The sequence below is a fragment of the Castanea sativa genome, chromosome 8, assembly GCF_040712315.1.
Source record: "Castanea sativa cultivar Marrone di Chiusa Pesio chromosome 8, ASM4071231v1".
Classification (NCBI taxonomy): domain Eukaryota; kingdom Viridiplantae; phylum Streptophyta; class Magnoliopsida; order Fagales; family Fagaceae; genus Castanea; species Castanea sativa.
Window position 1 is genome coordinate 46589458 of NC_134020.1, and position 15674 is coordinate 46605131.

A 15674-nucleotide genomic window follows, 5' to 3' on the forward strand; every position below is an offset into this window, starting at 1 on the left:
ATATGTATTGTGTTGGCAAACCATGATCAAAACATAGAGTCTAGGTTTAGGCTTGCTCAAAGTGTGTTTAATTGTAAAATTGGAATTGAGTGATTGTAGAAATTATTGGACAAGATCTACAAGACTCAATTGATCGAAATTTAGAATCAATCGATCGAACCACGTGCAGATTTATTTTTCTGCAGAATTTCCAATTCAACCCAAGTCTGTTTGACGTGTAGGGTTTTATATTTTACTCCAAGTATAAAAGGAAAAACTCTAGCTATGTTTTAAAGATCTTTTGGAGTGTTGTGTTTTGAATCTTTTGTGAGATTTAGAGGTGTTTATCTTCATACACACACATAGGGTTATCAAGATCAAGATTTGCGTCAAGAACTTGATGATCTCTTCAGTTGCTGCTTAAAGAACTTTAAAGAAGATCTGAAACCTTTGAGTGGACTCTCAAAGTTACAAGTAGGAGAACTTGTGGTTGTAGCAGATCAAAGAAAGAAGTAGTCCGTGGACTCGGTGCTGTCATGTGGTCGTGGTAGTAAGTTTTCTACTCGAGGTAGCAATAGATTGTTAGTGGTTATTGTTTTATTGCAAAAACTTCAATTCTTTCATAATGGATCTATTTTTACCTTGAGGATAGCTAGGTTAAATCCTCCACAGGTTTTTTACCAGTTAGGTTTTCTTGGGTTATCATATCGTTGTATTCTTTATATTTTCGTATTATTTACATGATATGATTTAACTGTGTTAATCTAGAACGTACTGAATAATTTATCTAAGTAATCACTTGGCTGAATAACTAGATTGAACAACTTGTGTTTAAGGGGTCTAAAAATGTACAATAATGGAGTTGATCCAAATCTAAATTTGATCGGCCCAATGCCATCATCCTCCACTGACAAGTTATTGTTTGCAGTGTCATTCCTCCATAATCCATGTTGTATGATCCTAATATTGTTGAAAGATAAATCTAAATGAACCATATATCACTGAGAAAACTACATAATATGGTTACAAACTTTGTAGTGTCCTTTAACAATGGGGACTAATATGGGACAATGGGAAGCCCATATTTACATCAATTTCCATTCTAGTTCATACATTAAGGCTCTGTTTGGTTGGGGGATGAAAAAGTAGGACAAAATATATTTTAGTTTTCTTTTATGGTATTTGGTTGAGAAGAAAAATGAAAAGATAGAAAATATAAATTTACTCAAAAAAAAAGAGAAAAAATTAGACATTAAAAAAAAGGGGTGAAAAGACAACAAAAACAAAAACAAAAAAAGGGGAATGAGAAGTACCATAAAAAAGACAAAAACCAAATAATAAAAAAGAAAAAAACAAAAAACAAAAAACAAAATGGAAAACACATGGTAACAGAAAATGAAAACTCCAAAGGAAAAGAAAAGACAAAAAAAAAAAAAAAAAGCCAAAGAAAAAAAAGCACGTGAAAGTTGCAACAGGATTATTATGGTCCACAAGTGGGAATTTTTTGTTCCCAATTTTCTTCTCTTTTGTTTTTTTTTTCCCCTAATTTAGGAAGAAAATATTTTGGTGGGTCCAGAGAGAAAACACCAAAACCTCATCAATCTTCTCTCTTAAAATCACTACAACCAAACATCCACAAAACAGTTTTCTCTTTACTTTTCTCTTCTTGCTAAAATCACCCCACCCAAACGGACCGTAAGTCTCTATTTGGTTGAGGGATAAAAAATGGTGAGAGGATGGAAAAAAATAATTTCCCCGTATGTATGTTTGGTTGGGTGAATAAAAGAGTGGGGGATTTTTTTTTTTTGTTTGGTTGAGGAGAAAAGTGTGAGAGTAAAAAAGTAGTTAAATTTTTTTTACTTGCATGCTCTTATTAAAAAAAATCAAATAAAGAAAAGAAGACAACCAATCAACCAAAAAATAAAAAAAAGCAATCACCATTTATGCCAAGTTATATATATATATATAAAAAAAAAAAGACAAACCACCAAAAAAAAAAGGCAAACAGTCAACAAAAATAAGTCATCATGCCTAGTTCAAAAATAAATAAATAAATAGAAAACAACCAACCCAAAGAAAAAAGAGAGGCAAACAATCAAGGGTAGTTAAATCATTTGACTGCAATTACCCTTCTTCTACTCATTTCTCCTCAAATTGGGGGATTCATTTTTGGTGGGTCTAGAGAGAAAACAATTAGACCCCACCAAAATCTCTCACATTTGCCTCCCAACCAGTTAAAAAACCAATTTTCTCCCATATTTTTCTATGCTTCTTTTCCAACCTCCCCCATATTCACCCCCAATCAAATGGGCCACTAAGCTCCCAAAACCTTAAGGTCCATATAAATTTATCATAACCACTTGCTCTCTAGTGAGCTGGCTCAGTAATCTCGACATATCTTTTACGTTTTTGATTCAAAGGGTTTAATAATTTAGTCTAGTCCACTTTTTGTAGGGCAAAATTTTGTTTTTCCTAAATTAATGGTGGACCTAAGCTTGGAACCGCAAGGGAGTTTGTAACAAAATTTTTTCAGGTTCTAACTGTAAGTGCACAATTGCACCTGGCCCCAAGAACAGTTATGGGTTCAGGCCCAATGAGCCTTAAACAATATGAATTTGTAGAGTGTGGGCTTGAAACCCAGGTTAGAAGTATGTGAGGATTAAATGACAAGCCAAAGACTAGTAATACTTGGAAACAACAAGGAATGTTATGAATCAACCTCCTCGGACGTAAGCCAAGTGCTGTTCTTAAATTATCTCTTTCTTTCTGTTTCTGTTTCTTTTTTTCTTACAAAAGAGTCCGTCCCCCTTTTTCTTCCAGGTTCCTCCTTAAATACTTCTCTTTTTAATACTTTATACACGTGTTGCCCCAACTCCTCCCTTATCCTAGATATTTCTTTTCTTAGTGCCTTTGAACAGTAACTAGAAGTTTCCCTTCTACTATTCAAGTGTCACTTCCCCATTAATGCGGCCAGGGTAGTTGGTGCAGGGTCTTTAATGTGGAGGTAGCAGCCTTTATCTTTGATATTTCTCCAACATCGGTGCTTATAGGACATTCAAGAGTTCACTCTCTCTAACCATTGGTCTTGACCATGTCATTCCCTAACCTTTACCATGAAGTCCCGGGTTCTCCGGTGTCAGTCCGAGGGGAAAAATATCCTCGGCCGGATCCTCGGATCCTCGGCGTATGGGCCGACCCGTAGTACTAACAAGTTCTAAACCCAAGAGCAGGTCGGCCTTCCTTAGCAAGACCCAACGGCCCATATTCCCATCAAGGTCTTTTTACCCCCCACAATAGCCCCTCAAAACTCTAATTTTCGACATCCGAGGAGAAAAATAGGGTTTTGATCTAACGAGAATCCACTCCCACCACTTACTAAGCGATGGCATGTGTGGAAATCGTTTCGCGTCCCAGAAGATGCCACTTGACGGTTTTATTTTCAAAAACGCGCGCATTTATTACTGTAAGTTACTCTTTGTCTCCCATGTTCAACGGTGAGATGGGCATCCAACGATCCTCGTTACTCCACGAAATTTTAGGCGGGACAAATATAATTTCGAGGCCGCCTTTTCGCACGTCGTGACGCTTCGGGAACCTGCGCCTTCATTTAATTCATCAGGGATCAATCCCATCAAAACACCAACAATCATTCTTTACCAGCAGAAAACCGTGGAAACCTGTACCTTCAACTTTGTAAGTTCTTGCTCTCTCTGTTTTTAACCTTTTCTCCTCGGATACAGTCCTCGGCTGTCTTCGTAAACGTTCTCCCCTTTAGAGTTTAGCCTTTCGTTCTTTTCTAATGGGTAGGTTTAAGTGTCTAGTTGATACCGCTGCTGGGATGGAAGGCTTTAGGGCCAAATACCGCATTCCCAGCGATGTAGGACTAAAATATTGCTCGGCAGAAGCTGTGGCCAGTTCTAGGAAAGAGGGAGAGGTTATCATCCCAATGATAGCCTTCATAGAGGGTGGGATGACCCTCCCAATGAGACCTGTAACTAGGGAGTACCTTCGCAACCACAGGTTGTGTCCCGATCAGTGCCTCCTAAACGTTTTTAGAGTTTTGGGTAGTGTAGATGCTCTAAACGAGCAGATTGGTTTAAACCTCACATGGCACGATGTCGTGTTCCTATATGAGTCCCATAAACTTTCTAAGGTAGGTTATTATATTAAGTCTCGGTCCAGCACCGTTAGGCTGATCTCCTGTCTGCCCAAATCCAACAAAGGCATGAAGGACGGCTACTTGATCGTGTCTGGGAACTGGCACGACGGCCTCCACTGCCCAGTTGAGTAGGGGGATCCAGGTGCGATGCCGTAGGATTAATCTCCCCACAACACAACTTCTTATAACACACACAGAAATGCATATTCACTCTTACTTAAACTTGTTTAATATTTGTGTGAATCTGACCAGGTTTGTTTGTTTTGATGTCTTTTTTGCAGATAAGCAACACGTGCGTCCTCGTCTGAGTCACTGTAACGTCGCGGATCTAAACCGAGTACTTCGCTCCGAGGTGTTCGTCAGCAAGGACCTACAACTTAGAGCCGCCCATCTGATTTTAGGATACGATCCCATCTCCTCAGACTTCCAAGAAATAGAAAACGCCATAATCGCGGGAGACCGGAGACGAAGAAAAATAAACGTAGCCCGGCCGAACTTTTTAGACGACCGCGACCTCTCGGACGCTCCTAACACCGTTTTGTACAACCAACCTATAGCAGCAATTCCCCTTGCTGTGCACTCACAAGCAACTGTCGTTCCAGAAGAGCAGGTGTCCTCTTCACACACACTCGACGACGAGATAGATCAATTCCGTCTCGAAGACACCGAGAGACCTCGCGGGAACCAGTTTGTGGTACTTTCGGACGAGGAGGAAGAAGCCGCCGAGGCCTCTGGAATTGCAGGGTTTGTGATTGCCTTACCCGAGGACGGATCCGAAGAAGACATAGGTAGAATGCAGGGCCTCCTTTCCAACAGAGCTGCTAAGGTTGTAGAGAAGAAGACGGGGACATCCCAAGTTCCCCCAGCTTTACCACCTCCCCCTCCTCCAGCTGAGCCAAAACTTCCAGCCGAGGATCCCAAGAAAAAGAGGAAGGGGGATACCGAGGGGACACTTAATAAGGACCCCAAGAAACCACGACAACAACACCCACCGGCCCAGCAGCAGAAGCTGGACAAAGGCAAGGGCAGGGCCCGCTCGGTTGAAATCGGGGAATTCAGGGACGAGGCTGAAGTGCGCCGAGCACCGACCACCTGGTCCCCCGATCTAAGACTGGACGGCGCACCCATCTCCTGCCAGTCCAGTATAAGGGCGGTTCAACAAGGCCATGCCCACCACTTGGCCGAGGTTTTGGAACGCCCTCTCCTGCTGCCCAAGGACATGGAGACCTTGGAAAAAATGGGCCAGCCACAACTATTCCTCTCATTGAAAAGAGACTTAGCGTTGGTAAGTTTTTCCCTTTTTTTAGGAAGATTCCACTTTTAACAATATTTATAAGTAAGTTTGTTTTTTACTATTCCTAACTCCATCATCCTTTGTTACAGGCTATCCAGGAGGTCTTTGTAGCCGAGAAGTTTATAGAAGACACTCGGAAGGTAGCCAAAACTGAGCTCGAAATCAGACTGGAAACTGAGAAGTCCTTGGGCACAGCCCTTGCTGAGAATGAGAAGTTGACCTCAGAGGTGGCGGATCTGAGGAGAGAGAAAAATGGGGTCGAATCAAACTTGAAGACCATGAAGACCCAGATAGAAGGACAGCGCAAGCTCCTTCGTGAAAGAGATGAAGAGCTCTCCCAAGCTCAAAGGGAGTGCTCGGATCTGAAAAAGCAACTGGCGCTGATGAAGGAAGAAGCCAGCTCCTTCCAACTCTCTCTTCAAGCTGCCAAGCAGGCAAGTTTCGATGAAGGGGTAGCAACCACCGAGGAGCAGCTGACAGAGGAGTTCGCGGCTTTATGCCGCGAATACTGTCAAAAAGTATGGGGGGAAGCTTTAAACGTAGCAGGAGTTCCCCAATCTTCGGATCTGAGGAAGTCCGAGAACGTTTGGCTTCCCCTAGAAATACAGGAGATTGAAGAGGCTCCTGCTGCCACTGCTACCCCTGAGACAACTCTTCCTGCTCTACCTCCGGTGGCCCCACAGCAAACTCCTGATCCTACAGAACCTTCTGGTTCCAACAAAGAGAAGGAAGGAGGAGGGGATGCAGAGAAGGACCTGAACCAGACAGTGGAACCTAACGTCTTTCCAGCGAAGACAGCAGATAAGGGAAAGCAAGTTTTGACACCCTTTGAGCTGGAGTTGAGGGAGACCGAGGGCACTAGTACCTCTCAGCAAGACCCCCCTACAAAAGCTTAGGGCCTATCTTTAGGACTTCTCTTTTTCCATGTTTGAATTATATATATGTAATGTATATTTGATTAATTAATGAAGAACAATTTCATTTTGCTTTTCACTTGGGTTGTATCTGTTTTACTTTACTTTTTTTTTTTTTTGTATTTGTTATAAAGACTGCCATTAGCACATAATAAAAATTTCGCAGAGTAAACAAATCTAACTCCAAGGATTGCACAAACATAACTTCCACATAATCATATTCACATTATTAAAGGTTTAACAAAAGGTGGTATGGTTGAAATGTTTAAACAGTGCCTTTGATTAAAAAAAGAAGAAGATCCTGTATAACGATTAAACCTTTGTTATGTACAACATCCTTTCTAGTAGGATGTAAGGTCCGAGGGCCATTCCTTACACAAATTTGCTTGACATTTAAGGATATAAGACTTAAGATCCAAATTAATAAACAGCAACGCATTAACACCCAGGCATAATCAGAACTTAACTTTAATCAAAGTCGTTGTCCAAAGATAAGTCTTAACCAATCTTTCGTTTAATTCTTAAGAATTGTAACTTCAAATGTTAATTTTCCCAAAGTAGGAGGTCCGAAGACCCGGCATAACTAAGGTTCTGTTTAACAAACGACAAGACATCAATTTTCACAAGGTTTGTGATCCGAGGATGACACTTAACCAAGTTTCTGTTTGATTCTTAAAAATTGTAACTTCAAATGTTAATTTTCCCAAAGTAGGAGGTCCGAAGACCCGGCATAACTAAGGTTCTGTTTAACAAATGACAAGACATCAATTTCCACGAGGTTTGTGATCCGAGGATGACACTTAACCAAGTTTCTGTTTGATTCTTAAAAATTGTAACTTCAAATGTTAATTTTACCAAAGTAGGAGGTCCGAAGACCCGGCATAACTAAGGTTCTATTTAACAAATGACAAGACATCAATTTCCACAAGGTTTGTGATCCGAGGATGACACTTAACCAAGTTTCTGTTTGATTCTTAAAAATTGTAACTTCAAATGTTAATTTTCCCAAAGTAGGAGGTCCGAAGACCCGGCATAACTAAGGTTCTGTTTAACAAATGACAAGACATCAATTTCCACAAGGTTTGTGATCCGAGGATGACACTTAACCAAGTTTCTGTTTGATTCTTAAAAATTGTAACTTCAAATGTTAATTTTCCCAAAGTAGGAGGTCCGAAGACCCGGCATAACTAAGGTTCTGTTTAACAAATGACAAGACATCAATTTCCACAAGGTTTGTGATCCGAGGATGACACTTAACCAAGTTTCTGTTTGATTCTTAAAAATAATAACTGCGAGCATCAGAGCTACCCATAACTTTGAAATATTAATTGACAAAAGCTCATTTCATTAATAATAATACATTCTAAGATTATTTACATTCCATGGACGTGGTACAATTTGTTCGTCTAGGTCAGCTAGCCTATACGACCCTATGCCTGCTATTGAAACAATGCGATAGGGGCCTTCCCAGTTAGGTCCCAGCTTACCCCAAGCTGGGTTCTTAGAAGTGCCTACAACTTTCCTTAATACAAGATCACCAAGCGCAAGTGGCCTTAGCTTCACGTGGGCGTCATATCCTCGTTTTAATTTCTGCTGATAATAAGCCATTTGGACCATAGCTGCCTCACGCCGTTCCTCAAGTAAATCAAGATCTTTCTCTAGAAGTCCCTTGTTATTCTCTGGACTAAAAGAACTTGTCTTTAGAGTAGGAAAACCAGATTCCAATGGTATCACCGCCTCGGCTCCATAAGTCATAGAGAATGGCGTTTCTCCAGTGGACCTGCGCGGAGTGGTCCGATACGTCCACAGGACATGAGGGAGCTCCTCTACCCATTTGCCTTTCGCATCATCCAACCTCTTCTTGAGCCCGTTGACTATGACCTTGTTAACGGCCTCGGCTTGCCCATTTCCTCGAGGATAAGCTGGGGTAGAATATCTATTTGTGATACCCATGTCACCACAATATTGCATAAAGGCGTTGCTGTCAAATTGAACGCCGTTGTCTGAGATAAGTGTATGCGGAATACCAAATCTAGTAACAATATTTTTCCATATAAATTTCTTGGAATCAACATCTCGGATATTGGCTAAGGGCTCAGCTTCAACCCATTTAGTGAAGTAGTCTGTTCCCACGAGCAGCCATCTTTTGTTGCCAGCAGCTCTCGGAAATGGCCCTACAATGTCCAAACCCCATTGTGCGAAAGGCCAAGGGCTGGAGAGGGGGTTAAGAACCCCTCCAGGTTGGTGGATATTAGGAGCGAACCTCTAACATTGATCACATTTTCTGACATAATCCTGAGACTCCCTCTGCATATTAGGCCACCAATAACCCTGAGTCAGGGCTCTATGGGCTAAGGACCTTCCCCCAATGTGGCTCCCACAAATTCCTTCATGCAATTCCTCCAGTAATGTTTCTGTTGATTCAGGGTGTACACACAACAAGTACGGTCCTGAAAATGATCGTTTGTATAGCTTCTGTTCCTCGGACAACCAGAAACGCGGCGCCTTTCGACGTACCTTTTCTGCTTCAACCCTGTCCTCAGGAAGAATGTCATTTTTAAGAAAAGATATGATCGAATCCATCCAGCTAGGGCCAGGCCTTATTAGATGGATGCGAGGTGCGTTAGCAGTTACAAGAGAAGGTTCTACCAAATCCTCAACGAGAATAACCCTAGGCAGATCTTGAGCCGAGGATGTTGCCAACGTAGCCAAAGAATCTGCATGAGTGTTTCCACTCCTAGAGACGTGAGCTAAGGAAAAGGAGTCGAATTCAGCCTGCTGACGCTTGACCTGGGCCAAATATTCTTGCATTCTGGGGTCTCTAGCCTCCATGGTCCCCATGACTTGGCCGACCACTAACTGAGAGTCCGAGAACACATGGATTTCCTTGCCACCCATCTTATGTACCATTTGCATGCCTACCAAGACTGCTTCATACTCGGCCTCATTATTAGTAGCCGAGAAGGCCAATCTCAAAGATTTTTCGAAGACAATTCCTTCAGGGGACATTAGAACAAGTCCAACACCTGATCCTTTCTGATTAGCAGCCCCATCCACATAAACTCTCCAAGCCGAGGGCGATACGGCTGTGATCACACCAACTGATTTTTCACCCATGTGTGCTTCTTTTGAAGTTTCTTCTAACAATGGTTCAGTAAACTCTGCCACCAAATCAGCAAGGACCTGCCCCTTTACCGAAGTGCGAGGCTTGTATTTAACATCAAAGGCTCCCAAAATGGTTCCCCATTTTGCCACCCTGCCAGAATAATCAGCACTACGCAACACAGCCTTGAGAGGCAACTAGGTCAAAATAACCACAGTATGAGATTGGAAATAATGAGGAAGTTTGCGCGTGGCGTGGACTACAGCCAGAAGTGCTTTTTCCAAGGGCAGATAGCGCACCTCGGCCTCATTCAAGGACTTACTAACGTAGTAGATCGGTCTCTGCACTCCATTTTCATTCCTTATAAGGACTAAGCTCACCGCGTGAATAGCCACGGCCAGATAAGCGAACAAAACCTCGTCCACCTCAGGGCGAGACAAAATGGGTGGGCGAGAAAGATAATGCTTAAGCTGTTGGAAAGCTAACTCGCAGTCCTCGGTCCATTGAAACCCTTTCCACTTGTTCAACAACTGAAAGAAAGGACGGCACCGGTCAGCTGACTGAGAAATAAATCTATTCAACGCAGCAATCATTCCGGTCAATTTTTGAATCTCTTTTGGGTTCCGAGGCGGCTGCAAATTCTGAATAGCCTTAACCTGCACTGGGTTTACCTCTATGCCCCTATGAGTAATCATATATCCCAAGAACTTTCCAGATCCCACGCCAAAAGAACACTTGGAGGCGTTAAGGCGCAACTTATACTTCCTTAGCATCTGGAAGGTGTCGGCCAAATCTGTCATGTGCGAAGGTACTGTCTTACTCTTCACCACCATATCATCCACGTATACTTTTATGGCTTTCCCCAGTTGCTATTCAAACATTCGGGTCATCATTCTTTGGTAAGTAGCCCCAGCATTTTTTAACCCAAATGGCATGACCTTATAATGATAGTTCCCGGTTGGAGTAATGAAAGCAGTCTTCTCCTGATCTTCTAACGCCAAGGGAATTTGGTGGTAACCCTGGAAGGCGTCCAAGAAACTCATCCGAGGATGTCTGACAGTAGCATCTACCAGTTGATCAATCCGTGGCATTGGGAACGAATCTTTAGGATAGGCCTTGTTCAGATCAGTAAAGTCCACACATACTCTCCACTTGCCGTTCTTCTTTTTAACAACAACAGTATGAGCCAACCATTCAGGGTAGAAAACTTCTTTGATAGCCCCCGCCCTTTTGAGTTTAAGGACCTCCTCCTTCACAGCCTCAGAATGTTCTCGGGAAGATCACCGAGGTGGCTGCCTCCTCGGAACAATGGCAGGATTGACGTTTAAACGATGACAAATAAAGTTCGGATCTACGCCTGGAGCCTCATAGGGGTCCCATGCAAAGACATCTAAATTATCCTTCAGAAATTTCAACAACTCCATCTTCTCTTGATGTGGCAAACGTATGCCAACTTGGAAGAACCTCTCTGGATCATCTGTTATTACAAACTTCTCTAACTCCTCACAAACAGCCTCATCTTCTGTCATCGCTCCAGGTGCCTCCGGAGCTGTTAATTGCTATGACTCCTGGATGGGCAAGGTTGATGACTCAATTTCTGACTGACGAAGCACCGCAGCCGATATGCATTGCCTAGCCACTACCTGGCTGCCGAGGATTTCCTCAACATGCTCCCCTGAGGGGAATTTCACCTTAACATGTAAGGTAGAGAAGACAGCTCCCAAAGCGTGCAGCCATGGCCTGGCGAGGATGGCTGTATATGGAGAGTACGCGTCAACCACAATGAAATCTACCTCAACCGTTTCTGTGCCGGATTGAACGGGTAAACGGATCTGTCCCTTCGGCACAACGGCCCTTCCTTCGAAGCTTATAAGTGGGGAGTCGTAAGGAGTTAGATCTTCCAACTTCAATCTTAGCCCTTTAAATAGATCAGGGTACATGATATCTGCATTGCTGCCCTGATCTATCATCACCCTCCTCACATCATAATTCCCTATCCTGAAGGTAACCACAAGAGCATCGTCAGGGGCTGGATAGTCCCCACTTTATCCTCCTCGGAGAAACCCAAAACAGGTAAAGTGCCCTTTAATCTCTTCGGCCTGCTACCCACATCCTCGGCCTGCGGATGGGAAACCGCCATCACCCTAGTGGGACCTGAGCCGGTCCTACCAGGTGCAGCGAAGATAACATTAATTGTTCCCAATGCTGGCCGAGATGAACTGTTCCTCTGGTTGTTTGAACTAACTTGACTGACCTGCCCAGTGGGCTGACACAAGTGTTGCTTTAACTTTCCCTCACCGACGAGCTGCTCTAGATGGTTCCATAGGGTCCGACAGTTCTCTGTAGTGTGGCCCACATCCTGATGGTACTGACAGAAAAGGTTTTGATTTCTTCTCGCAGGGTCCCCTGCCATCTTGCCGGGCCATCTGAAGAAGGGCTCTTTACGAACTTTTTCTAATAACTGATGCACTGGTTCTCGGAACACAGTATTTACAGCCTGAAGTGCTGCCGAGCCGGATTGTCCGAAGTAATCCCTCCTCGGCTTATTGTTGTGATATCTGTCAGACCTGAAATCCCTTCTCTCCTGCGGGATAACCTTCTCCTTTCCTTTCCCCTGCTGCTGGTTTTCCTCTACCCTTTTGTATTCATCAATACGATCCATAAGACGGCGTACGCTGCGGACGGGCTTTTTCGTCAAAGACTTTCTTAGGTCGTGATCAGTAGGGAGACCCACCTTGAAGGTATTAAGCGCCACCTCATCAAAGTCGCCGTCTATTTCGTTAAACATCTCCCAATATCGGTCGGAGTATGCTTTCAGTGTCTCCCCTTCCTTCATGACCATGGATAGCAACGAGTCCAATGGCCGAGGGACTCTGCTACACGTAATGAACCGCGAAGCAAATGCCCTAGTTAGCTCCCCAAAGGAGCCTACAGATCCCGATTTGAGACCGTTAAACCATCTCATAGCCACAGGTCCCAAGCTGGAGGGGAAGACTTTACACATCAGAGTCTCGTTGTGAGAGTGCACTGCCATCCTTTGGTTGAAGTGACTCACGTGCTCCACCGGATCAGTTCGGCCATTATAGATGGTAAAGGTGGGCTGGGTGAACCTCCTGGGAAGCCTCCCCCTCTCAATCCTCCGTGAAAACGGAGATTTAGAGAATTGGTGCAACGCCCTACTCATGGTATCGTTGCCTAAGCCCCTAGAACGAAGCTTCTTACGCCTGCGGGTTGGCTGGTCGTCCTCCTCACCGGAGAATGTTGCGCTGGTGGGGGAACATGACCTTGAACTGTAGCCAAGTCCCCTATCGTTCTCTGAGGAAGAACTAGACGAGGACGGGGAAACCTTACGTTTAGCACGGCGTAACTTCCTCTTTAAACGATTGATTTCCTTCTGCATGGATTTAGAACCCTCATCGTGGGTGGTGCTACCCCCTCCATGAGTATGGCTAGCCCCTGGGTATTCTGTATGGACGCTTCCCTCACGGTCCCTACGATGTTCAAGACGTTCGAAATGATCTTCCGGTTGTGATCCTTGTGACTCTGCATGGTGAGAGCCTAAGTCTGCCATAATATCCCTACCTCTTATAGACTAGGTCCCCACAGACGGCGCCAATTGTAAGTGCACAATTGCACCTGGCCCCAAGAACAGTTATGGGCTCAGGCCCAATGAGCCTTAAAAAATATGAATTTGTAGAGTGTGGGCTTGAAACCCAGGTTAGAAGTATGTGAGGATTAAATGACAAGCCAAAGACTAGTAATACTTGGAAACAACAAGGAATGTTATGAATCAACCTCCTGGGACGTAAGCCAAGTGCTGTTCTTAAATTATCTCTTTCTTTCTGTTTCTGTTTCTTTTTTTCTTACAAAAGAGTCCGTCCCCCTTTTTCTTCCAGGTTCCTCCTTAAATACTTCTCTTTTTAATACTTTATACACGTGTTGCCCCAACTCCTCCCTTATCCTAGATATTTCTTTTCTTAGTGCCTTTGAACAATAACTAGAAGTTTCCTTCTACTATTCAAGTGTCACTTCCCCATTAATGCGGCCAGGGTGGTTGGTGTAGGGTCTTTAATGTGGAGGTAGCAGCCTTTATCTTTGATATTTCTCCAACATCGGTGCTTATAGGACATTCAAGAGTTCACTCCCTCTAACCATTGGTCTTGACCATGTCATTCCCTAACCTTTACCATGAAGTCCCGGGTTCTCCGGTGTCAGTCCGAGGGGAAAAATTTCCTCGGCCGGATCCTCGGCGTATGGGCCGACCCGTAGTACTAACAAGTCCTAAACCCAAGAGCAGGTCGGCCTTCCTTAGCAAGACCCAACGGCCCATATTCCCATCAAGGTCTTTTTACCCCCCACACTAACCATTTCGGTCAACCAAGTATCCCACAAGATTACTGCTTCAACTTATTTTAAAATTCTCTCACGTGCCTTTTTTGCCGAATAGCAAATCATATTTGCTTGATCGAAATTCCATTTTTTCCAACTTCAAATTTGAAATTCTAACCCAATCACAAATTGATCCACAAAATACAAAATAATCAAATGTTTAATTACAAGAAAACTTTGGCATAGAATATGCCAAAAAAAAAAAAACCTAACACCAATCATGATTGTTGGGTTAAGATAGCTTGACCCCGGTTAATTAATTCAATTACCCAAGTTGATTAATTAGGTTTAATTGCATGCAAATCATGGAGGTACCAACAAATCACCAAAAATAATAAATGCAGCGAAAAATAAATTTGACATGGTAATTTGTTGACAAATAGGGAAAACCTTGTAAGGCAAAAACTCCACCAGGTGATTTTAAGGTCACCACTCCAAAAAATTCACTAATCAACAATCAAGTGGTTACAAGTATAATGAATCTTACCAACTACCCTGGTCTATCCCGAAATACCAACCTATAGTTGAACATTCGCTCCAATGCCTAATTGGACTTGATCTTGTAGTAACATTCTCTTCCTTGATGCACAAATCTCCAATTTGTAACTAACTCTTTTGCACGGATCCTAGTATGTGACTAACTCTAGCACTTGAATGGTTATTGTTGGCTGCAAAGTTCTTTACTTCATCAACAATGAAAATCAAAAAGCACTTGGTTACAAAACCCAACGAAGTATAAATGCAATAACTTTTTACAGAGAAATCAAGCACTTGGTGACTGAATCTGTACATGACGGCTTTTAAAATAAGCCTTACATATGTCTAGGGTTGTGAGAAAAGAAACCCAACCCATACACATAAACTTGGACCGGATTTTAGATTTGGAAATTCTGAAATCGTAATTCTCGATAGATCAAGCTGGTGTCAAGCTAACTATCGAGCTTTGAATTAAGTTTCAATAGCAACTATCTGTCGAATTATCTATCGAGAATTAATGAGCAGCTTTTCTTCGCTTGTTTCTTGAATTAATTTTCATGTCTTTAATACTTGACTTGAATAACATGTTTCTTAAAGTACTAAACCCATCTTAGATCTACCCAATTATAAGTAAAGTGTATTTTGTCCAAGAATTAGTCAATTACAAAAAATATGACCCTTACAATGATCCTGAGAATGGATTTAATGAAGCAAGTCTAGATTTGGAAGTAACCATATAAGAGCCATAACTTTTAATGATCCAATAGGGAAATTGCATGGTTTTTAGAGGGAATCAACTCTTAAGGTTCATGCATTATGGAGCAATATTGTTACTACAAGATCTCAATTAAAAACGAAATTTGCTCTTTCTTTTTTATATGTTCAACTAAGCTTTATATATGTTGACATTGCATCCACTACCAATTCTATGTTTTGGATAATAAAGTTGGATATTTGTTAACTAGCCTTTGACCACGCGCTTATGCGAGTGCTCAGAGGCTCTTCTATTTATTTATTTTTTGTAAAAGTTAATAATTTAAATCCATTATAATTTGAGATTATTACATTTTTCAATTACAAAAAAACCTAGGGGTGTGATGAGTAAATTATTTCATCTAAAACGCAAAACACTCATCACATCCCTAAATATCTATACGATTGAAAAATGTAGTAATTTCAAATTATAATGGATGCAACTTATTAACTTTTACAAAAAAAAAAAAAAAAAAAATAGAAGAACAATTTGAAAACCATCAGGAGGGTGGTCCTATTTTGTAGGCAATATTTTAGTGGCAGTTAATGATATATCTACTTTTATATATAAAACAAAAGTGTATATATCTATTTAGTAGTTTAGTT